Source organism: Desmodus rotundus, chromosome 13, assembly GCF_022682495.2.
Source record: "Desmodus rotundus isolate HL8 chromosome 13, HLdesRot8A.1, whole genome shotgun sequence".
NCBI classification, from domain to species: domain Eukaryota; kingdom Metazoa; phylum Chordata; class Mammalia; order Chiroptera; family Phyllostomidae; genus Desmodus; species Desmodus rotundus.
In genome coordinates, this window is record NC_071399.1 from 54,803,434 (window position 1) to 54,827,774 (window position 24,341).

Consider the following 24,341-nt stretch of genomic DNA (forward strand, 5'->3'; position numbering starts at 1 on the left):
TCATTTGTTTGTTTTTGCTTTGTTTTCTAAGCTGTTTAGAGAACCAAATTGATATTTCCACTTTTCCTAGAACAAGTGTTTTATGTTTTTTATGTCGCTGCTGCCAGACTAAAACCCTTCCATTTTTAAATCGATTTTGATGCTGCCATGCAAAAAATACTGACATGTGAAATCACACCTACTTTATAACAGGGTGGTTCACCCTTTCAATAAATATTAAAGAACCTATATACCTACTGTACAAGAAAATATGCTAGGCTCTGCTGGAGATACAAGAAACTTACAGGGAAGTTAATGGTGCAAAGACATGCTTAATATCAGTAAGTTATCAATCATATCTGTCTCCCTTCTTGAACTGGTATTTTAGCTGAAACACTCATTTGGTGGTTGCTAGGAGTCCGGCTTTCTGAAACCCTTAGAAGCTGGAGTCCAAGGTGCTATCAGAAGTGGCTAACAGATGAAGATGTTCTCTTCTCAAGTAGAGTTTGCTTCAGGAATCAAGAGAGCCAAACCCTTGTAAAGAGTTCCTTTATCATATGGTAGATGAAATGCCCTTTCTCCTTTTTCAAAGAGACCCATGTCCTAATCTCCATAACCTATGAATAGGGCATGTCAAAATGACATTGCAGATGGGACTATGTTAAGGATCCTGAGATGGAAGTTATCCTGGGTTATCTGGCTGAGCTCAGTGTTACCACAAGGACACTTGTGGTATGAGGGTCAGAATCAGTAAAGCTATGACAATGGAAGCAGAGTTTGGAGTGATGTGCTTCGAAGATGAAGGAAGGGGCCACAAGGTGGCTTGTGGGAGCTGGGGAAGAACAAGGAAATGTATTCTTCCCTAGAGCCCCCAGAAGGGAACACGGCAGCCCTGATGACATCTTGATTTTAGCCCAGTGTGACCTGTGTCGTATTTCTGACCTATAGAACTGTAAGATAATAAATTTTTGTTATAAAGCACTAAGTTTGTGGTAATTTATTACAGCAGTGATAGAAAACTAATGCAATCTGAAATTCATAAATAATCACTGTAAGTTCTCCTGGACAGGAGGTGTGGCCCTGAGTAGAAAAGAGCTGTGGCATAGCAAGAATTCGCCATCTTTCTCCACTCTAGCAGGGTCACACAACATGGACCTGCATCAGCTTTACCTGTGAGAGCAGAAGGGCAAGGGGGAAATGTGTAAAGATGCTTCTCCCCTGCTTTCTGCAGACACCGTATCTTTGCTCAGATCAACAGCCTTTCTGAATAAAATGGGAACCTACAGGAGTAAGTATGTGTGGTCTCCTTTGACAACTTGTAGACAGACCTGAAATTATGCAGAAATAACCCTGGAAAAGGCTCAGTTGAGCATTAATGGGATACTCATTTCTGATTTTAATATGACCTGTTTTTGCATCAAACATACCACCCTGGAGGACTGCAGGTGATGATAATTTGGACCAGATAATCCCTGAAGTTCTATGAATTTCTTTGAGCTTGATGGTGTTTCTTTACAAGAATTCAAAAAGTATCTCCCTAATGTCGGATATCTTAGTGGACAGATATCAGAGAGAATAGAAACTGGGAAAACCAAACAAAAACACTTAACTTTACAAAGGAGTGATTCATTACAGAGAACACAGTCACCTGGCCCTGGATATTTTTCCTGGCCAGTGCTCAGACCTTTGCAACAAGCAGGAGCGAGGACCACAGTCCTGCATCTGGGTTTTGTCTTCGCCAGGACTGAACATTGGTTCCACCTCTGATTCACTTTTAGACTGTAGGACAAGGTGTCAACAGATGGGGTTTCTCATGAGTCTCAGCCTCCCGAGTGCTCAAACCTGAAGTTACTTCTGAACTATTCCAAAGGAACCCATCATCTTCCCCACAGGATCTTGGTCACCTGAATCATAGCCCCTTATCAAATTGTCATTATAGTAGTTCCCGCTTATCCACAGTTTTAGTTTTTGTGATTTTAGTTACCTGCTGTTAACCATGGTCCAATAGTATTAAATGGAAAATTCCAGAAAGAAAACATTCGTAAGTTTTACATAAATGCCATTCTGAGTAGCATGGTAAGATGTGGTGCTGTCCTTCTCCAGACCGGGAATCACCCCTCTGTCCAGCCTCTCCATGCTGCGATGCTCTCCCTGCCCAGAGACACTTAGTAGCCGGCTGGGTTATTAGATCAACTGTCAGGTAATCGCAGTGCTTGTGTTCAAGCAGCGTTTATTTACTTAATAATGGACCCAAATCACAAGAATAATGATGCTAGCAATTTGCATATGCCAAAGAGAAGGTGCCTAATTTTTCTATCTTATTATTATTGTTAATCTCTTACTCTAATTTCTAAATTAAACCATATATATATATATATATATATATATATATATATATATATATGGTTTAGTACTATCCATGGTCAGACATTTATTGGAAGTCTCAAACATATTCCCTGCAGATAAGGAGGGACTACTGTATCTGTTTTCTAACCAATAGATTGTGAATTCTTTGGTACAAGACACAGTGTCTCACTCATGTGTTTCTTATACATAGTGCATTGCTTTCACTCAGTGAGCACTTCATATATATTGACTTTCACTGTTGAAAGGGCAAAAATAATTTTTTCCCTCTGCAATCTCTCAACGTTTTCATCAATCGTATAGCCAGTAAGGCTTGAATCCTGAAGTCATACCTGCCTCCTTCCTTCTTTTTGCTTTTTATATACATTGCTTTTTTTCTTTTCCCTAAATAGAGTGTTCAGTCTTTCTAGCTCCTAGAACTATTTATTATTGATGCTGCTAATATTTTTGCAAAACCTGTGTGGGTACCCTTTCCAGGCTTTAATTATACTAATACTTTATTCTAGTTTTTAATAATGTCACACTTTTCTAAGAGTAGTGAGTATACTCAAAAAACCCCATCAATTTCATTAAGTTTCAGTTGGACAACTGAAGCATGTTTGTGTGGTCATAACACCCTCAACAAACGTGGCTCACCTCGCGAGCACCTGGAGAAGTGCCAGAATGCTTGTGAGTTGTTCAAGATCTAAAGTGTGCTTCCTTCACGATTACAGGCAACTTGACGAGACTTGAATTCCCACTGACCTTTTGTGCACTTCTCCAAAGTGGGAGGAGGAACTGAGGTTTCTGATAAACTGGGCAGACACAGCCATTGCCTTTCCACTTAAATTTCCCAGGGATTTGGTACATTTCATCTCCATTCAGTGTGTGCTGCTGAGAATTTTAAACAACAAAGCAACTGTCAAAAAGTGAAAATGAACCCTAATCAAATGTATCGACATGCACAAAACTGAGACATGAATGTATAGGTAGGGGGAGATCTGCTAATAAAGTGATTTTTGTTTTGTTTTGTTTTTGACAGCTGAGAGCATGCATGTGGCATTGAATATACCATGTGACTGATACTTAGATTGCTTTTTATTATCTAAACAAGCAATACTGTGCATCGGTATCAGAATCAGAAAGAAAGTCTGTAATTCTGTGAGACAGGGAGGGCCAGGATCAAGGCAGGTGGCTGTTGGCCTCAGGCAGGGTTTCCCAGAGCCTAAAAGAAGGAAGGTGCTGAGGCGGTTAGCAAGTTGAGATTAGTTCTTAGACAGCAGCCCCCAGGCGCTGCTAGAGGAAAGCTCTGATGCTGGGAACACACTCCATCACTCCTCAGGGTTGCTAATAAGCCAGCTTTCCAAAAGGGAGTGCTCTCTCTAAGTACAGGCAGTTCTATACTCACCAAAATGATCTGAAATTGTACTTACAGATGGAGTGTGTTTAAATGGCTCAACTGTCCAAGTGGCCAGTCACCTAATCCTCATCCTAGAGAAGTTAATGACTCATTGCTCCAAGAATAGTCTGAAACAGAGATGCTTTAAAAATGGCTTTACTTAAAAACATTCCCCAGAGATGGAGTTTTAGGAGGAAGAGTAGAGTTCCAGTTGCTAGGTACTTAGTCAATGTAAAAATTAACAGATATTTATTGAACTTCTACTTTTTCCCAAGCATTGTGCTAGATGCTGGGGATATAAGGGTGAATGAGACAGAAAGAGGTCCTGTCTCCATGGAGCGAACTTTCTAATATGAGAAACCAAAAACACACGCATACAGTCAGGACATACAACAGTAAATGGATTGGAAACTTATATGTAAGGCCCATGGAAGAAAAAAAAAGTGGCTAAGATCAAAAAGCAGACAAATAATCAAACAAAAAATAATGTTCAGCCTAATTTAAGCAATAAGGTCTCATTGAAGGAGTATATCTGTGTTGGGATCTGAAAGAAAAGGACTTAATCATAGAAATATGGGATGGGGAAGATGAGAGCCTTCCATGCAAAGGTAATAGCTAGATGTGTTCCAGGAACTGAAATGGGCCAGTGTGTGTGGAGTGTGGAGGAGCAGGAGAGAGTGATAATAATGGACAGAGGGTCCTATCAGGCAGGGACTTCTTAGCCATGAGATGTTTGAGTTTATTCTAAATGACAAAGACACTGAAAGTCTTTAAGTGGAGGGAGATATGTTCAGACTTGTGTTTTGGAAAACATGAATATTTTCTCTGCATTTTTAAATATACTTGGCATATTAATAAAACTTAAAGTCTTGACAAAACCAATACTGTTCTAAGTTTACTAATTTCAAAATGTTCTTTCTCTTATTCATTCTTATATATTTATTGTATCTAGTGTGTGCTACATACTAAATACGGACACACAGAGAAGATAGAAAGTCACTTTTTAGGATGGAAGATCACACAAAAATGGACAATCTTCACACATGGGATACATACATCTCCAGTCTGATATTCAGAGACTCTAGGAGTTCAAAGAGAATCAAGTCCTCAAACTTGGTGGTGAGGTCACCAAAACTGTCACGTGGGAGGGTCACTCTTCTGTCCCCCTACTCCCCCCATAGGATTCTAGGTCAGTTAGCATATTTCAATACACAAGTGCTTTTTATACATGGCTATGGATGCCTCATATAAACGATGCAGAAGTTATTATATATTTTTCTTTTTAAAAAAATTTTTATTGTTATTCAATTACAGTTCTCTGCATTTTCTCCCCATCCCTCCACTCCACCCCAGCCAAACCCACCTCCCTCCCCCACCTCCACTCTCCCCCTTGATTTTGTCCATGTGTCCTTTATAGTAGCTCCTGTAAACCCCTCTCCCCACTATCCCCTCCCTGCTCCCCTCTGGCTATTGTTAGATTGTTCTTAACTTCAATGTCTCTGGTTATATTTTGTTTGCTTTTTTCTTTTGTTGATTATGTTCCAGTTAAAGTTGAGATCATATGGTATTTGTCCCTCACCACCTGGCTTATTTCACTTAGCACAGGAGGAAATGAAACTGTCACTGTTTGCAGATGACATGATAGTGTACATGGAAAATCCTATAGACTCCACCAAAAAACTACTCGACCTAATAAATGAATTTGGCAAAACAGCTGGATACAAAGTCAATACTCAGAAATCAAAGGCATTCCTGTATACCAGCAATGAAACAGCAGAAATAGAAATCAGGAAAAAAAATTTCATTTGATATATTTTTCTTTTTATGTGTGCGGTTAAAGGCAGGCAAGTTCCCAGTAACAAATTTCAAGTAATTGTACTAAGGGCCCGAATTGCAGCTTGATGAAATTAAAAGAGACTGTAAGAAATGAGTGCTTAACTTCACCAACAATGTTAACAATGTTTAGAAATATTATCACAGAAACGATATCATCATGAATAGTAGGGAACAATGTCCACATTAAAAATGTTCAATTAGGTAGTGTTAAAGAGTGAAGCTAGTGGCAGAATTTAAAAGCACGTCTAGGAGGAACATGAGTCTTACTTAAGATTTTTGATGACTTCAAATCTTTCTGTTACGTCAACTAGAAAACAGCCTTCTGTAATGCTAACACATGGGCTTCCTGCTATCATAGGGCAAAACGTATGCGCCTGGAGCATAGAGACTTATTTTCACCTTTACTCTTATCTTGGTAAAACAGTCCACTGACTGTATCTGCCTTTTTCTGGCTGAGGTTTAGTGCTGCAGTAGTCCTCATTAAAGCCAGAAAAAAGAGAGAGGCACTGGAGATACTTTAACTGCCACAGGCATAAGGCATTATCTTCACCCTGTGAAAAATTGCCTGATTTCTTCTCTTGATAAAACTAGACATGAGTTTGAAAACATTACTTAGAAACATAAACCTCAAATACCTAAGTTCTTGCTTCTCTTCCTTTATCACTCACCAGAGCCTTTGAGAATTGGAAAGAAAAAAAAGCTGACTACTTGTAATGAAATGCACTTAAAGAGGGGAAAATGTAAGATTTCATTTTGACGCACAGTTGATAGAACCATTATCTCTGGAGGGCTTATTCCATCAAGAGCCTGAGATGCTGAAGCCAGCAGAGTGTAAGAGGTATGAAAACAGTTTCATTAAGTCATTAAAGCAAACTCTGCTGCCCCATCCTCCATTGGCTCCCCTTTGCTCTGGCCTTGGTTGGGCACCCACTACCCTGTGGGCCACCTGTCATTCTTTCTGCTGAGGAGACCATTCTGAGTGCCCGCTAAGATTGGCCTGAATACCTTGGCAGAGCACTGAAGCCCTCTGTTCTCTGTCCCCAAGCCACGTTTCATACACCCAGTGTTGCATCCATCCCAATTTCTCCATTGTTCTGCAACCCTCTTGTTCTCACCTAATTCTGTGTCCTTTTCCCTGATTTTCCTGTCAGTTGTTGACCCCTTTCCAATTTCACCTTTTTTAGAATTAAATCTTCTCCATAACCCTATTCAGATCATTACTACTTATTTTGGGTTTCTACTCCAAGTTTTAGCATTTTCAAATTCTCATCTTATTCTAGTTGTATTTCTATCTTCTCTTCCCTCCAGACTGTAAGTTCTTTGAGAACTTCTAAATGGCATTTACTGAGCACATTGCAATTATACTGTTCTGGGTGCTGGGGAAACAAATAACACAAAACACAAAGAGTCCTGTTCTAATGGAATTTATATTCCAGTGGTGGGAGGATAACAATAAATAAAAACATAGATGAACACAATAATTACGAGTTGTGATTCATGCTATAAAGCAACAAATGGGGAAATGGGATAAGAGAATCTCTGGGGTCGGGGGTGTTTCATTAGGCAGAGTGTGAGAGCAGGCCCCTCTGTAGTGGTTACTTGGGGGTGAAAATGTGCCGCTCTGGGGAGTGGTGGCGGGCAGGCCAAGCAGAGCATTCTGGAGAGTAGGACCAACAAAGTCCTGAGGCAGGAAAAGGCTTGGCATACTCTAGGAATGGCCTACCTCATTTTGTGGTAGGTGGGGAAAGGTAGGACACAGAACTGGACAGGTAGGCAGAAGCCAGATGCCTCAAGACCAAGAGTTGGGATTCAGTTTTAAATACAGTGGGGAGCCATTGATATCATTTGACTTATATTTTCAAAGATAATATAGATATTTTTCAAATTAAATTGAATCTGTTATAAGACCAGGGCTTATTTACTCTAATTGAATATTAATGGTCTTTGTTTTTTTAACTTGAAATAATTGCAGAGTCTTCCCAGACTCAATGAATAAAGTAAGGTTAAAAACCATTCAAAATAAAAGAATAGTTAACTCCAAATTTTCATGTTCATTGTCTTGGCCAGTTAGTTTTAATTGCATCATTTCTACTAATCTATGAAGAAAGTTTTGCTGAACAAACTTCTAGTATAAATAGAACGTTGGGGAATGGTGTGGAATGTGTCTGTGTGTGAGTATAGTATGTTTTAAATTGAATTCTTAGAGCAAATATTTAAAAATTAGCACAGTAACTTGTCCTTATAATTATAATCTCCTCCCCTTCAATTAATTTCTCTCTGCATGTAGGATTACCCCTCATACACGCAAGAAAGCCTCCTTTTATTGTTCTAAGCAGGAAACTGCACATACTCGGGAGTGATTCGTTTAGTTTTTAACAGATTTCTTTGCGGTGCGGGGGATCTTTGCTGGCCTTTCTTCCAGTTAGAATGAGTAAGTAAAGTGGTACTGGGTTTCCATAGAGCAGTTTAAAAAAAGGGTGCAAAAATGTGGTGGGAATGCAACTTTTAGATTTAAGTGGTAGAGAGACTGAAGAATAGACTTTATGTTCAGTTTATTGCTCATAGAGATTCAGTTCTATTGCTCTTAGAAAACTTTTCTGGTAATAATTTAACTTGGAATAATGCAGCAAGTTTATATTGGTTGCCACCTATTTGGAGCTGAAAAGTCCTGAAGTAGTTCACACAATGAAACCCAGCTATAAGGCGAGCTGACACAAACCAAATGCTCCCGATAGATCCGCCTCCTCTTTGCAAACAGAATGGGGTCTGCAACAGTGGGAGTCAGATTTGTCTCTAATTTTATTCTCTTATTGGTGCTCATCCTCACTGGATTGAAGATGGGATAAATGTATCAATTACCTTAAATATATCACCACTCCAGGATGGAGTTTTAGGTTCCAGGTCCTCTGGGAGAAAATGAACTGTTTAATTTAACAGCTGTTATTAATAGTATGATTTATTGTGCCATTGGTCAGCTGCAATATCTAACATTTTGGAAATAATTCTTGGAATGATAATCACTGTAAGAGGTGAAATTATTCTATGTATATTTATAGCTTTTAAGCATTTTGTGAAGTAATCCAATAAAATTGACTTCTACCCAATCCCCACTACTTTCACTTTATTGGCAACATTTCCTCTGTGGGTTGCTGTTGAGACATTTTTACTGTTTACCAGATGGGGTACGATTTTACATAACTTGAAACATCTGCTGCCATTGTAGTCCAATATGATCATCTATTTATATTTTTGAATTATATTATTCACTTCTGTTTAAGTGATCATGAAAATGTTTTGAGAAGGACAAGTTTACATGATATTTGCCAAAGACATTTAACTTTAGTCTTTCTTTTTTCCTGTTTATCTGCAATTAGGATAAGCCATATTGTGAGTTATGAATGAAGTGAAATATTTAGATATATCTCCTACTTTTGATTTCATAATTTAACTGTTGTTAATGTCACCTCTGCTTGCTTGTACTACCTGCATATAAGCATTTCAATATAAATGTAAAATGTAGAAAGCCATTTTAGATTATGCCAAGGATCCAACATAAAATAAAAGTCTTCAAAAACTACTATGGGAATAATACAGATCCTGAAAGCATGGAAGAAGGAGAAGCTATGCAAAGTGAAAAAGGAAATAGAATGCTCTACCTGGACTTTGAACTAACTAGCTAATAATAAAATTGCTATTGTATACTGTAAAAATAACTTTTGTATGTAATAATCAAAATTGGATGTAGATGTTACCATTGTTGTCCCATTTTATAGACAAGGAAACTAAGGTTAAGGACATTTAGCCGCTTACCCAAGGTCACAGTAGTGAGGCCACATGGGCTCAGACCACAGTCCCTTTTACTGAGTCCTTGGAGAATATGGCTGGCAGCACCCAGATCCATGGTTCTCAGCGGTGACCATAACAACTCCCCTTTTGTTCGAGGTTGGTTTAATCTCCCATGGGATTAGCTAGTCACCACAGTGGCTGCAGAGCCTTTGCTGGTGTATTGGCTTGAATTGTGTTTCCCCAGAAGATGATGTAATTTAGTTAAGAATGAGATAATCCTACACTTAGGTTGGGCACTAAATCCAATGACAAATGTGCTTATAGGAAACACAAAAGAACAAGACACAGAGACACAGTGTCCAGGTAAAGATGAAGACAAAGAGTTGTACAACTACAAGCCAAGAACACTAATAACTGCATAGCCACCAGAAAACAAGGTGAGAAACCTGGAATGGATTCTCTCTCAAAGTTTCCAGAAGATGTGAACCATGCCAACACCTTGATTTTGTACATCTGTGCTCTGGAGCTGCAAAGTAATTAAATTTTGTTGTTTGAAGTCACTAAGATTGTGGTGATTTTTTTACAGCAGACCTAGGAAATGAAAACAGCTGGGTTCTCTTCTACAGTAGAAAAAATAGTATAAAAAATCATACTTTTGGTCACATTTGTTTGGAAATGTAGGAAAAAATGGAAAGAAGACTAGAAGATGACAATAGAAAGGAAAAAAAAGAAAGAAACAAAAGCATTAGTGGAGGCCAATGAGCCCTCTCCAGTGTTCCTATGGGCAAGGTTTCCAGGTGCAATTTGCCTGTCTTCCCTGACCTGCAGTTTTAGAAATAGGTGTAAATGTGATTCAGGAGATGGTGATTCTGGGACAGCCGACGAGTAATTATGTGACTCTGGGAAAGTCACTTCACTTCTCAGAACCTCATCTATAAAATCAGCGCACAGAGCCCCCCAGCCAGCTTTAAAGTTGGATGATTTACTCCTTCACTCTGAGGCCTGCTAGCTTGGCACTGCCATTCACCCAGCAGTGGAATATGGGTTGGCAGAACCAGGGCTTTGAAACAAGGACACCTGGGTGCAGGTCTTACCCCTATGATTTGCTTGCTAATCTTCACCTTTTTCTATACAATAATGATTATTATGCATTCTTTAGAGGCTATTGGCTGGGTTAAATGGGGAAATATGCATAGAACATGTTTTTGGAACATTGTAACTGCTTAATAATGATTTTTCTTTCTCCATTAAACTTCAGCTTTTCTTTCAAATACTTCAGAACCTCTTTATCATCATGTTCACTCAATCCTGGTACCCTTTCTAGTGACTGACAAGGCTTCTCAATCTCTCTCTCTTTTGTTTCAAAATTTCCTTTTCCCCTCATTTTTCTTTCTTCATGGACTTTCTGGTTCTGTCTTCTACTTACCACTAACAGACAAGGAGATGTGTATTGGATGCTCTTTAGTATGTTTTAAAAGACTAGTTTGAATATAAGGGTTTTATTTTGTTTTAACAATATTCTCATCATACCACACAAACACACTCCTACCCCCCAAATTTGAAAATCTCTGAACTATATTCTAACTTTTCGTCACTGGAAATGATCCTCTGCCATTGTCTGACAAATACAAAAGATTGGCATTTCTAACTGATTTTTGAAGAGGGGCTTTTTAAATGAGACAGTCTTCAGTATATACCTTAAAAACACCTAGATTCACCCACTTGCATAAATTTAGGCTTGCCTAAAAAGAATACCCTATAAAAATACCAGGGATTCCTGATGATAATTCATAATAAGCCCTTAAAAGCCTGGATGAATTATGAAGTTCAGTCCCTGTTGTTATTTTCCAGTTGAAACAAACAAATTCAAGTAATCAATGAATTTTGAAATAACAAATCTTTAAGTTGCATTTCTCAGACTAGGAAAGATAGTCCAATACATCATCCTGAGCAGCACTTACAAAAATTCTAAATTTCCTCCTTTTTTCCCATCTCACACTAGGAACCACTCTGCAGCTCTCAGACTTCAACTCTGAACTATTTGACCTTCCTACCTCGCTCTCTCTCCCTCAGTCCATTTCTTTATAGTGCATACTGACATGTCCTAACAACAGCCACACAAACTCTCTTCTGTTTAAAAGAAAGGAGGAAGGAGACGGTTGGATTGGGCAATATTAGAATTTTCTTTCTTTGACTAGGGGAAATGTTACAAACTTTCATGTAAAAAGAAATGTTTAGACCTGTCACAATAGTAACTTTATAATTGTAAACTTGCTTTCAGATATATTATCAGCTATGCTCTTAAATTTTTTTATGAGATTCTCATAATACATTATTATTTTTAGGATGCTGAGATTTCAAAGAGGTACCTGACTTGGCTGAGTTAAGTGCAGAGACAGAACTTGAATCTGGGTCTTTAACTACAATAGTTCTATATTTCTCTGTTCTATCTATCTATCTATCTATCTATCTATCTATCATCTATCAATCTATCATCTATCATCATCATCTATCTATCCACCCATCCATGTAACTATCTGTCCATGTATCTATTTATATATCTAATATCCATCCATCCAATCTCATTGCTTTGCTGTAACCGTATTTGAATGGGTGCATGCAACTTGTGGTCTGAGAGTAGAATGCAGGAGGCAATAGTCATGGATGGTTGGTGTGCTCCCAAATACATGATGCTGTGCGATATGTGCCAACTCTATGTTCTAGCACCACTGAAGCTACCAGTACTTTCTAAAGGGTCATAACAACCAGAGAGAAACTATCAGAAGGAAGAACCAAAAGGTTAGAAATACATATCATAAGAAAATTTTATAGAGTGGATATGCTATACAATTTTAACACCACTTATTCATCACTTATTCCTAATTCCACTTTTTCTGAGTGATGTGTCTGACCCAAATGTAATGTAATAAAAGTAAAATAAAATAATTAATTTCCTAACCCATCAATAGAAATCAAGTCAGTGGAGAAGGAGTTTTTCAAGTCAAAAAGTCATTCAAAATATAAATTATGTCAGATTTTTGCTATTAATTGACCATTCTATTCAAAGTCTTTGCTTGGGTAGAAAGAGCAGAGATCTGAGATTCATAAAACCAGCCCTGGCTGGTGTGGCTCAGTGGATTGAGCTCTGGCCTGTGAAGCAAAAGGTCATCAGTTCAATTCCCAGAAAGACATCCAATCAATGTTCCTCTCTCACATCAATGTTTTTCTCCTCCCCTTTCCCTCTCTCTAAAAAATAAATAAAATCTTTTTAAAAAGACCATAAAATCTTCATGAAAGGCCAGATGGGTCAGATTCTTGTTTTATGCTCATTATAATCTTAATCTCAGTTATCTACTGAAAATTATTTTCAAAACACATGCTTTCCTGAACATGAATTGAATAGAATCTGTAAGATCACTTTTCCTAGATCAGTGGTCACAATACTTTTCCTGTAAAGGGGCAAAGCTTTGTGGGCTATGGTGCCCATCACAATTACGTAACTCTGCCTTTGCAGCTTGAAAGCTGAAATGGATATAAATAAAAAGGTATGACTGCATTTCAAACAACTTTATTTACAAAGACAGGCAGTGGATGGATTTGGCCTGCAGACTGGAGTTTGTGACCCCTGTACTAGATCAAATTGAGAAATCAGGAGGGAGGGTATAATGGTAAGAAACTATGTTTTTGCTGAACATAAAATGCAAGACAAGTATCTGTATTCTTTGCTGGACATAGCCACATCATCCTACCTCTATTCATTAATATAAGTAAATGTCATCAGCTCCTTTTCCTTCTATGTGATTTCAGGAATCTATTTACTCTTCTATAGCAAAGAAGCAAAGTTCCTGTCCTTTTCAAGACTGGCCTGCTCTATAGGGGAATGGAAACAATTGCAATTGGAAAAGCAAATATTCTTCCATATCAAAGTTTTGAAGTAGAAAGTGGAGAAATAAAAACTTCATTAGTAGCCAGAATGGAGTCTTCGATGCTCATTGGTTTTGAAAGCACCAAACAGGTGAAAAAATGAATGCATCAATCTTTCAGAATCAATGCATCTCTCTACAAATAAAACTAACTTTCCATTTCAACCCCAATTTTCCCTTCATCCACCATAGAGACACCAGAAATCAGATCCTCCCCAAGTTAAACTACAGAAGGGTTTCAAGCAAAGATTCTTTGTATATAGATTCTTAGCAAGATGATATCTATGCCACGATATTTAGAAAATGTAACATGTAGTGCATAGAGAAGCCTACTAAATAGATGGAAGCAAGCAGCTGCGAGCTGTCTCTTTCAGTACCTGACCTCCTGAGATGCCTAATAAAATAGCCTACAAAGTAATACTCTCTCATCAGTTCCAAGAGGCATTTGTGGATAGATAAATAAATAAGCTATTTTCCAAAATGGGGAATATTCTAGTGTGCTGGTATTGAAATGACAGTTCCTTTATGTGAAAGGAGGTGGGCAGAAAAACCCAGGCCAGGTAGTTGCCCCTGTGCCCACCACCAGTAGAAGGTCTATAATGAGATTCCAAATTAGATTGCTGAACCTCAAAGACAAGGTGATTCACATCTGTGAGATGTTTAGCTTGACTTTATAATGAGTTCACTGAGCAGAATGAACCACACTTGAAATCAAATACTTTGCATTCAAGATGAAATAAGTGGGGATCAATCATAGTCAGGGAAGTAGTATTCGCTTGGAATGTAATGACAAACTGAGCTAAAGAATAAAAAATGAGAGTGCAAGATGGAGCCCACAAAAAGAGCCAGTGCCTGGGTGGCCTGGCTGACACAAATGGGCCAGGCTGTGCCTGGGCAGAGCTGCACGCATCAGCCTTTAGAGTGGCTATCTGGAGAGGGGGTGGTGAGAAGCAGCCCTGTACACTGCCGTCTTAGGAAGTGTCTTCTGAGTGTACTCTTCTCAGAGGCTTTTATCTGGTGACAGTTTTGGGAAACCAAGTCAGTCAGTCTTGGTAACAAGGTCATTTTGCTTTGCAAGCTAGATAAAGCTAGGCTTAGCCCACATATGGATGGCATGACTGAGTGTCAGCAAATGCCTGGGACAAGCCTGAGTGGCACCTTGAGGCCTGCAAGAGGCTGAAGAGCTGCAGAAGAATGCAGAGGCTCCTAAAGGGCCTGTATCTTTCCCAGCACTCGCATCTTGCTCACAAAATCCCTCAGATGAGTATCTGCAAAGAGCTCTCCTCTGTACACTGCCATGGCCAACCCACCAATCCAGGGCCTTTTATCCCAGCCACTGTCCATGACTAGTATGGCTGCCAGGACCAGGGTTCCCCCAAGGTAGGGGTCAGCAGCTGGAAATAATCAGAGATGCCCCTTTCTCAGAACCAATAGCATTACCTCTTCCACTGTATAGTGGGGAAATGTCACTGGAGGCCTCACTAACAGCAGACGGTACACAGTCACAGCATAACTTTTGGCCTTTCCACAGAACTGGAAGCTTATATTTCAGAAGGAAGAACCAGAACAGGTGTAATGATTGGTCTCTTTCTTTTTTCATCCTGCAACTGCCACTCACAGGGCTCCAGACAGAAGGGAAATTACCAGAAGGAAGCCCCATTTGTCTTCTGGCGTGGGAGCTCATGCTAGTTGGTTGCAGTCATTGTTTCTACCAGAAAGGACAACAAACCAATGCCCTCTCTCCCACTTTCTCTTTCAAGATTCTCTTTTGACTTGACACAGCCTCTTGGATACCAAGCACCACCCAGATTGCAGGTGGCACCTGCCTGGACCAGTACTGGACATGGCCCTCCTGCTGACCTCAGGCTGCCTCCAGGAATCCCCCCAAAGTTATAAGGGGGCAAGTGAGTGCATTTCATCCTCTCTGCCACTAGCTTTGTCTGTCAATGAAGCTTTCTGCTTTCTGTTCTGGTGGGAGAGAGGCTGGCCTATTGGGTACATTCTTGCTCCCTAGTAAAATTACAGGAAGAGGGGGGTTATATGTTGGACTGGGGCCTCTGGCGCTATTATAATTCTTCTCTAGCCTTACCCTGCAATGCCAACCCATGTCTCTCAGTACAGAAATGAGTGACAGGATGAAAGGGTTTCAGGGTCAAAAAAAGCAAGGTGGGCACACAGAGTATATAACAAATAAGGGTAATGTGTGGGGTGTGTCCACAGGGAAAGGTGTTTCCAACACTACCTGATCAATTAACTTGTTCTGGAGCATTTCCCAAGACTGTTATTCTGGGGAAACATTGGTGATTAAATAGTGAGAGTGACCGCTGTTGTTGATCACATGTGTATACAGAGGTACTGTACTCACAACACACACCAATAGCCACTGCTGTCAAGGAGACGAGGAGACTATGGTCTCTCATCAAGGCAAGTACAAATTGATTCACAGTGTTCAAGGGCAAACCATTAAAAGAAGTGCTATTGTTCTGCTATTTGTCTCCCTCTCTTTCTTTTAAATTTACTCCTCTCCGATTCATTGAATTTTTTTCTTCTTATTCTTAGACTCTCTTAGGGAAAATTGTGTGCGTTTTTCTAACTTGAATCTCATTTTGCTATTCTTGCTCATAATCTTGCTCCTAAGGGAAAAGACATGGTTAGAATTCTTGTGTGTGTGACCGATAAAGCCTTTAGAAAAAGAGATAATGAGGTAGAGACCAACAGAGACTCAAAGAATTTCCAGCATCTACATATAACACAACAACCATGTCATCCGAAAAGAAATGCTGTTATTAATATGCTGGGGATGAGAGTCCATGTCTGAGTGGCCAGGCAGGTGGGCAGCATTTCCTGAGTACCTGCGGCACTGCAGACAACTGTCCCAGTCTCATTAGGGAGTCAGATGGGAGCAACTCGCTGTCATAAACATAAAAGGGACAGAATAAAAAGTACTGAAAATACACAGGAAAAAAACTTATTGTCAGAAACACATATGCAATCCAATGCATCACTACCTGAGTGCTAAGAATGTGGCTACAGTGACAGACGTACCAGAACCTGCAGGGGATTGTGTGGTGAGGCCTGGTAGGGTTGGGGAGGGGTATGGCCCTTTGATACCAATACAGATATCATCTAGTAGAGAAGAGACTGAACAAAGCTGTTCAGTGGCTGCAGCAGTGAGGGGCAAAGCTACAGGAAAGCCTTCCCACCCTTAGCGTTTCTTGCTCCAGTCCCCCTCAGGTCAGAGCCCTTTGCTATACCTGTGCCTTGCACGCTTGGCATGGGCTTTCTGTTCTGTGAGTGCCAGCATGCTTGCAGCTTCAGGAACAAAGGTTGCCTTCACTTAACTCAGGTGCATCACCACGACTTCCATCGTCTGAACTGATATCAGAATGAAGAATTTTACTTCGTTTTGCTAAGATAAGTGCCAATAAGATCAGATCAGTATGTCAATATCCTCTCTGGCTCGTTCAACTTTACTAAGTAGTTCAGACGCCATGCGGCAGCTACAAATAAAAGCCACAGGCAACGAAGGCTTTCAAAACAACTGTCTTGGTTGGTTCCCCACTTACATGTTTTGTGCTTGCCATCATTCTCTTGGCTCCTGCTTTAATCCATGTTTCTAGCCTTTTTGTCTTTGTCAAACCTTTGGACTCCTTTAGGGTACTGCATAACAGCAGCTCCTTGGTTCCCAGCTCCCTTCCTTTCCCTGGTTTCTGTGTTTCCATAATTTCCACTGGCTCGAGTGCTCTCCCTCTCTCTGCCCTCATATTCTACCACCTGCTCCCCACTCCCCGCTCCTCCCCTCCCTATACACATCGCCAGGGGAGGATTCTGTCACAGACATCCCAGTGATTTAAATTCTCATATGACTGAGGGAAGAATACTCTTAAATAATTTCCCAGAAGTGATAAAATAATTTTTATGAAGTTAAAGTACTGACAGAATAGGAAGGAAAATGTCTAGGGGATTTTACTACCTTTTAATTACTCCTGTAGCTTCAACCTGGGGGGTGATTTTGCTTCCCTTCCCCAGGGGATGTTTGGCAATGTCTGGAGACGTTTTTGGTTCTCACAGCTGCGTTGTGGGGAGGCAGAGTGTTGCTACCCATACTAGGAGCTAGAGGCCAGGGATGCCCTTTAACATTCTTCAATGCACAATACTTATCAGGTCTAAAATGTCAGTTGTGCCCAGAGGAGAAACCCTGAATTACCCTAATTATGACAAGGATGTATTGTTTATGTTTGGTAAATTAGTTTGCTTAGGAATAAAAATTTTTTTTTTCTTAGCTAGGTAAATGGATGTGATTTTCTTTAAAACAATTTTTAAAATTCTTGGCTCCTCCCCTTACTCATTTTCCAAGAAATGATCTTGGATCAGCAAACTCTTTTTGGGCTGGATAGTAAATGTTGTAGGCTTTGTAGGACCACGGGGTAAATCTGAAGATGCTTATGCAGCCTGGGAGAAAAACCCAGCTGCTTTCTGCTATGTTTGCCTGGAATTGGCTATCCAGGTGGTCAGCAGGCTTGGCACCCAGTTGCTATTCTGTAGAGAAATAGTAACCAGCTGGAGCACTTGGGCCTGGTGGTGAGGTGTCTGCCAGACAAAGATTCCATCACTTGTTGCTAACAGTGAAGTCCCTGACATTCAGGTGGCAACCTGGGCTGACCTCGGCCAGAGGCAAGGCTCAGTGCTGGTGGGGGAGGCAGGTGTGTGTGTGGGGTGAGGCATGGGATGCGGGACAGATGTCTGGCAGGGTTCCCTGTGCTTCTAGGGCTAAGTAGAGCTCAGTGCTGGAGAGAGGCAGGGAGTTTGGCTTGTGGGCTACAGTTTGTCAATCCATGGCTTATACCTTGCTGGATCTTGTGTTATACCATCTTCATTTTTTCTTGGAAAGGATTATTTAGTCTTAATCAAAAGACAGTTTCCAAATGTTTTTGAATATTTTAGCAACACAGAATTTAACTTAATCACAGAACGAAATATTATTAAAAGGTCATTTTCCCTATATGGTATTACTCCTGTTCAGCTTTACCATGTAAAGCTTTGGGTTTCTAGTCTTTGGGGGGCACTTTGAATTCATTAAGATGTCTGCATTCAATTGCCTCCTACTTAAACAAAAAGTTGAAACTACTAGGCATAAAGTCCTCTAAACCTACAAACTTAAAGGTGAAAAATCATTGGTCTGATTTTATTGGTATAATGGTTATGAGAGTTAGTCTGAGTTAAATGCTTTATATATATTATAGATGAAACAGAGAAGTAATTATTAGAATCCACTGCTAGGACTGTACCCTAAGAATCCTGAATCACCAATTCAAAAGAACCTATGCACCCCAATGTTCATAGCAGCATTATTTAAAATAGCCAAGTGCTGGAAACATCATAAGTACCCATTAGTAAATGAGTGGATCAAAAGCTGTGGTACATTTCACAATGAATACTATGCCGCAGAAAGAAAGAAGGAGCTCCTACCTTTCGTGACAGCATGGATGGAACTGGAGAGCATTATGCTAAGTGAAATAAGCCAGGAAGTAAAAGACAAATACCATATTATCTCACTTATAAGTGGAACCTAAACAAGAAAACAAACAAATGAGCAAAATAGATCCAGAGACTTGGAAATGAAGAACAAACTGACAGTGACCAGAAGGGTGGAGGAAGGGAGATGATGGGGAAAGAAGGGGAAGGGACAAGCAAAGGACACTAATAGAAGACTCATGGGTACAGACAAGGAGGGGATTGACTGTGGGAGTGGGGGGATGGGGCTGGGGTGGAAAGAGGGAAAAAGAGTGGGACAACTGTAACTGAACAACCGTAAATTAAAAAAAATCAAAACCCTTCTCACTTTGTTTTTCCATTTTTGGAGAAAGAGGTAATTACTTTTTATATGCTATGTTTTTCAGGCTTATTCTTCCCTCTGTGTCCTTATTTTTATTTCTTTAGAAATGATGTCTTTAACACTTTCTGCTTCATACCCAATACAATTCTCCAGGAAGTACCTAAATAGTGAAAATTTTAGAAGCATTCTTATTTTGAGAATAATTTGCTATCACTGCTGTATAACACCCTAGTAGAAGTCCTAGCAAATGCACTGGGACAAGAAAAAAAAAGAAATCAATCTATTTTCTGATTTGTCTTTTGTTCATCTCTGAATCAGTGTGCTCTCTAGGTTTCTATCCTCAGGGCTTTAACTTCTTACCCCACATTCTCTCTCTAGGCAAACACATTGCCTCCCATGGCTTTGCTTTATTTATAATACATAAATTAAGAGTCCAAATCCATATTGAAAATTTAGGCTTTTCTCCTGAATCACACCTTTAACATCCAACTCTTTATTAAAAAGCACCACCTGTATGCCCCAGAAGCATCTCAAAGTTGACACATCAAATGTATCACAAACTGACCTCATTGTCTTCCCCTATAAATCTGCTTCGTCTCTATAGGGCTTATTCATGCCAAAAATGTCAATAGTGCCTAGACTGAGAAATATACACTTTTTCTATCCTTTCTGTTATGGGAACAGTGCCAACATTCACCCACCTCACAATCCTAAATCCTAGGAGTCATTCCAAGTTCCTCATTCTAGACACAACTATGTACCAAGATTCTATTTCCTTACTATTTCATCATTTCTGTCCTAACTTTTCCTTCTCTACTACTATTGTATTAGTAGTTAGGCTTTCATCATACTTTTTTGTAACAATTGTAATATCAATTGGGCTCCCTGCTAGAAGTACTATACTTCTTCACAATATTGCAGTTAGAAGAATGTGTCAAAAATGAAAATCTACTCATGTTATTTCCTGACTTAAAGGTCATCTGAAGTTTTCAAAGTCTTTACAGGTGAAGCAGGAATGATTTAACATATATACAAGGTCTTCCACTTTCTGGCCTTGTACTCCTAACAGCAAATATTTATTTACCCAGTTTGGATTTATTGCAACATTGACTTAGCACCATGTGCCAGGCATACACATTTACATATATTTAATTTCATCTCAAAACAACTCTAAAGTGAAGGTATTGTTCCCCCCCTCATTTATAGTTGGGGAAACTGAGGCACAAAGTCTTTAAGGAACTAATCCAATATCACACAGGTAGAAAGTTGCAGGTTTAGAATTTAAATGCAGATGGCCTGATTCTAGGGCACAAAATATCCCTTGCCACTTTCTCCCACTTCCGGGAGAGAGCAGATGCTTAAGACCACGTTTTTCCCTCATTTTTCTCCTTTGGGCTAACTCAGCATAGTGTTTGTTTCATGACATTCTGAACAGTGCCATGCATGGGTAATTTGTCATTTTTAGTAATGTAATAACACACCAAAACATGAGTTAATACCCTGACATAATCTAAACCTAAAAATATGATCCTTCATTTTGTTTCCTTTCCTCTGATTTCCTGAACTTACCATTATTCAGTATGTACTTTTCTTCTTATATACACTTATTGCTATCATAGGTATTTCTAAAAAGTGTATATTTTTTATTTGAGATGATTTTTGCTTCAAAGATGCTACCATAATATATGTAATCTTTTGGGATGTGTTATTGTTAAGATTGATCTATATTATTGTGCTCTGACTATGATATGATAGACCATTTTGTGAATGTACTGTGTTTTATTGATCTGCTCTTTAGTTGATTGGCATTGGGTTGTATCCAGGATTTTGTTATTGTGAAGAGTGCTGCCAGGCACATTCTTATTCACGTTTCCTAGTGCATGTTTACACGGGCCCCTTGTGCTCTCCATCCCTGTGCCACACTGCCTTTCCCCTGCTGCACTTGGAGACATGCAGTTTTTCAACAAATATTTCACCAAGCACAACTATGTGCCCAACACTGTTCTAGGTGCTGAGGTAAAAAACAACAACAACAACAAAGAAAACCAGACAAAACCCCACTTTCCTAGAACTAATGGGAAAGACAGACAAAACACAAATAAAGAAGTAAATACATAAGTAAATAACTTCTGTTTCTCACTTTGTAGTTAATGCTACAGTAATTCTAAACTACTTGCATATAAAATTCGATTCCTCTTAGTCTTTGCTCAAATTATTTGCTTTGTATGAAATATCCTTTGAGACCTAATTTTTTTAGCTAACTTTTACTTCCTTTTGTCTTTCAAGATTCAGCCCAGATAATACCTCTTTATGAAGCTCTAAGTGATGCCTCTCTGTCTGGGGATAAGGGCTTGTACTTGTATAGCTCATTATCATACCTTTATCTCGTCTTTCTTCCCTTTTTTCTCTTCTAGATTATAATATCAAATCTTATTATCTTCAAATAGCTATAGTGACCAGTGTGATGGCATTAGATAAAAGGTATTCAACAGACGATTATTGAAAAAAAACTGAAATAATTCTCAAAATTCTAAGATTATGTCTTCTGTAGAAATTCATGCTAGGAATTTGTTTAGGAAAGAGCTTTAATTCTATATTTGAGGATTGTGAGTGGTACTTATGAGGAGAGAGTAGTCTTTTTACTCATGAAAAGCAAATGCAGTCTGGTCATGCCCTTACTAAAAGGAATGAGATGGCCTTATCAGCAATTAATTCCAAAGACATATTGTTCAAAGGTGGTCCTATTACTTTTGTGCAAGGTATCAAAATGGATTTAGAAAAGAAACTCTGATAAAGTGCTTTGGAAAGCCATGCAATTTAGTAGAAAGAGCAATGCCCTAAAAGTCAAAAGACCCTGGTGGTATTATATTAGAGGGTTTTATGTAACGGGGACATTTTTTTTCAAAATTCTGGAGATGTGATCTGAAGGTCAGGACAACAGTTGTTCTATAGTCACACTTTTTATTCATGGAGATTTTTCTCAGGAGAAAGTCCTCCCAAAATATTTAAACTTCAACCTGGCCAAAAGTTAAGAAAAAATGATATTTCTAATTTTTTGATCCCTATTCATAAGTGAGGATAAAGGTAATAATTTTTATGTCTTTATTTGTTGTTCTTTACCTTAATAAAACTCTTGATAGTGAAGAAACCAATAGCCCCCCTCCTCCTCCCCGATAGTAGAAGACTACGTCAAAACACATTAGCCTGAAGTGCAAACAAAGTAATAGGAATTAGAAGGCAGCCTCTTGAGAGCTCTAAAAGAAAGTGGTATCTCAGGGACCAGGCAGATGAGAAAAGGAGAAGAAAGATGGGGAAGAAATCTGCAGAAAGTGGCAGCCAGAATTTTAAAAGGTGGGCAGTAAGAAATTTCTCTTGTGTATATGACCAGAAATTTGACCTGTAACACACACATAGCCTCCTTGTATGTGTAGTTCTTAAAAGAAAGAATAGGTCTGATGTCCAGTGTGGAGTTAAGCCTAGAAGAAAGGGAGAGAGGGCCCTCAGAAAATGAGACCAAGGTGGGGAGTCAGCAGAAGCACGAAATTGAAGAGTTAGATGAAGAGGTATGTAAGCTCTCTACAGACTCGAACTTGCTGCTGTCTCCGGGATGCATAGGGCTGGAGGAGTTTTGTTTACGCATTAAAGGAATAGGTCACCAGGATGACCAGAGTTCTCTAAGGCACTCAGGGGTGGGAGATATTTGGATTACACTTAATTGTATTAGGTGTTTGTGACTGCATATTTTTAATAAATTGGGTATTGTCCGAATGCTTAATTTTTCAGTGTAGTCCTGAAAGCGTGAGTGTATAGCTTTAGTGGTATTAGCATCACACAGATTTTATTTTCTTAAAAAAATGTATTTTTTCTTTCAATTATTTTAGAGACATATTTTAGTATATTAAATAGAGTTCAGAAGAGGTGACCAGAAGGGATCAATTTTATCAAGTGACAAATGCAATGTGTTCTTTTGCATGTGTTCTTTTTTTAAGAGTACTCATGACTTGGATATCGGAAATTCCATATCTAGACAAAAGAAAGATATTCATTGAACTTCTATGTTTGTATCAGGATAAATTTGGCTGCACATGACTGAGAACCTCAAATAACAATGGTTTAATTGATGTGGAGATTGATTTTTCTCTCACAGAAAAGAAGGCAGAAATAAGCAGCCAAGTAATGATATGGTGCCTCAATTGGTTTATCCAGTTTCTTTTCATCATTTTGCTTCGTTATCTGCCCTGTCTCCTCTTTCACAATCCAAGACCACTGCTTAAGGTCCTGCTGCCATGTCTCATTTCAGAGCGTATGGAGAAGTGGGAAAAGGGGCACTCCCCTGTAAGAGTACTCCTGGAATTTCTGCCTATCACTTGTTCTTACATTCCACTTAATAGGGTGTCGGCTGGAGAAATGTTGCTCTTTATTCTGGGGAGCCATAAACCCAGATTAAAATAAGAAATTGGAGGAAAATCTATAGTCCCTGCTACTATGTTTCATACAGCTGTATTACCCAGTGGAGACACAATTGACAAGGAACAACCAACTAGTGAGCAAAATTGACAGATCTTTAGGACCTGGATTCCATCCAGTGAACAATGTTAAATTAATAGAGCAACAGAAGCTAGTTTTCACTATTTTTTGGAAAGGACTTTACCAGTCCTTTCCATTTAAAACTATATTGCCCTGGCTTCAAAACTTTGGTCATTGTAAGGAGAGGGATGTGGTGAGAGAGAGAGAGAGAGAGAGAGAGAGAGAGAGAGAGAGAGAGAGAGAGAGAGAGAGGAAACATTTAAAAAGCAAGGCTTTGCTTTTCTTCCCCTAATCTATTGATTTTTCATTTTAAGTTGGAGCCAAGTATCAATATACATAAAACTGGTATTTCCCAGAACTGATGAGAATTCACAGAGCTTAACAAAATGAATGCATGGTTTGATTTTACTGCAGTATATTTAGAGAGAAAAAGAGAGTATTGATCAACTTGCTTTAGGACACCATGTATTAATTATTATTGTTTGAAATAGCCTTGTTGCCAAAACGTTTATGTATTCTATATTTTGTTCATTGTAAGGGAATTTAAACTTTGGTGGCTTTGAGAAGTGGTCTGATGTTAAGGGTGTCAAGAGGATATGTTTTAAGATGTATGAGTTCTGAGTTCTTATCTTGCCTTAGTTGATGATTCATTTGTGTAATTGAATCTAATATAAAACAGTACAGTATCCCTACCTCAGTTATACTCTTAGGG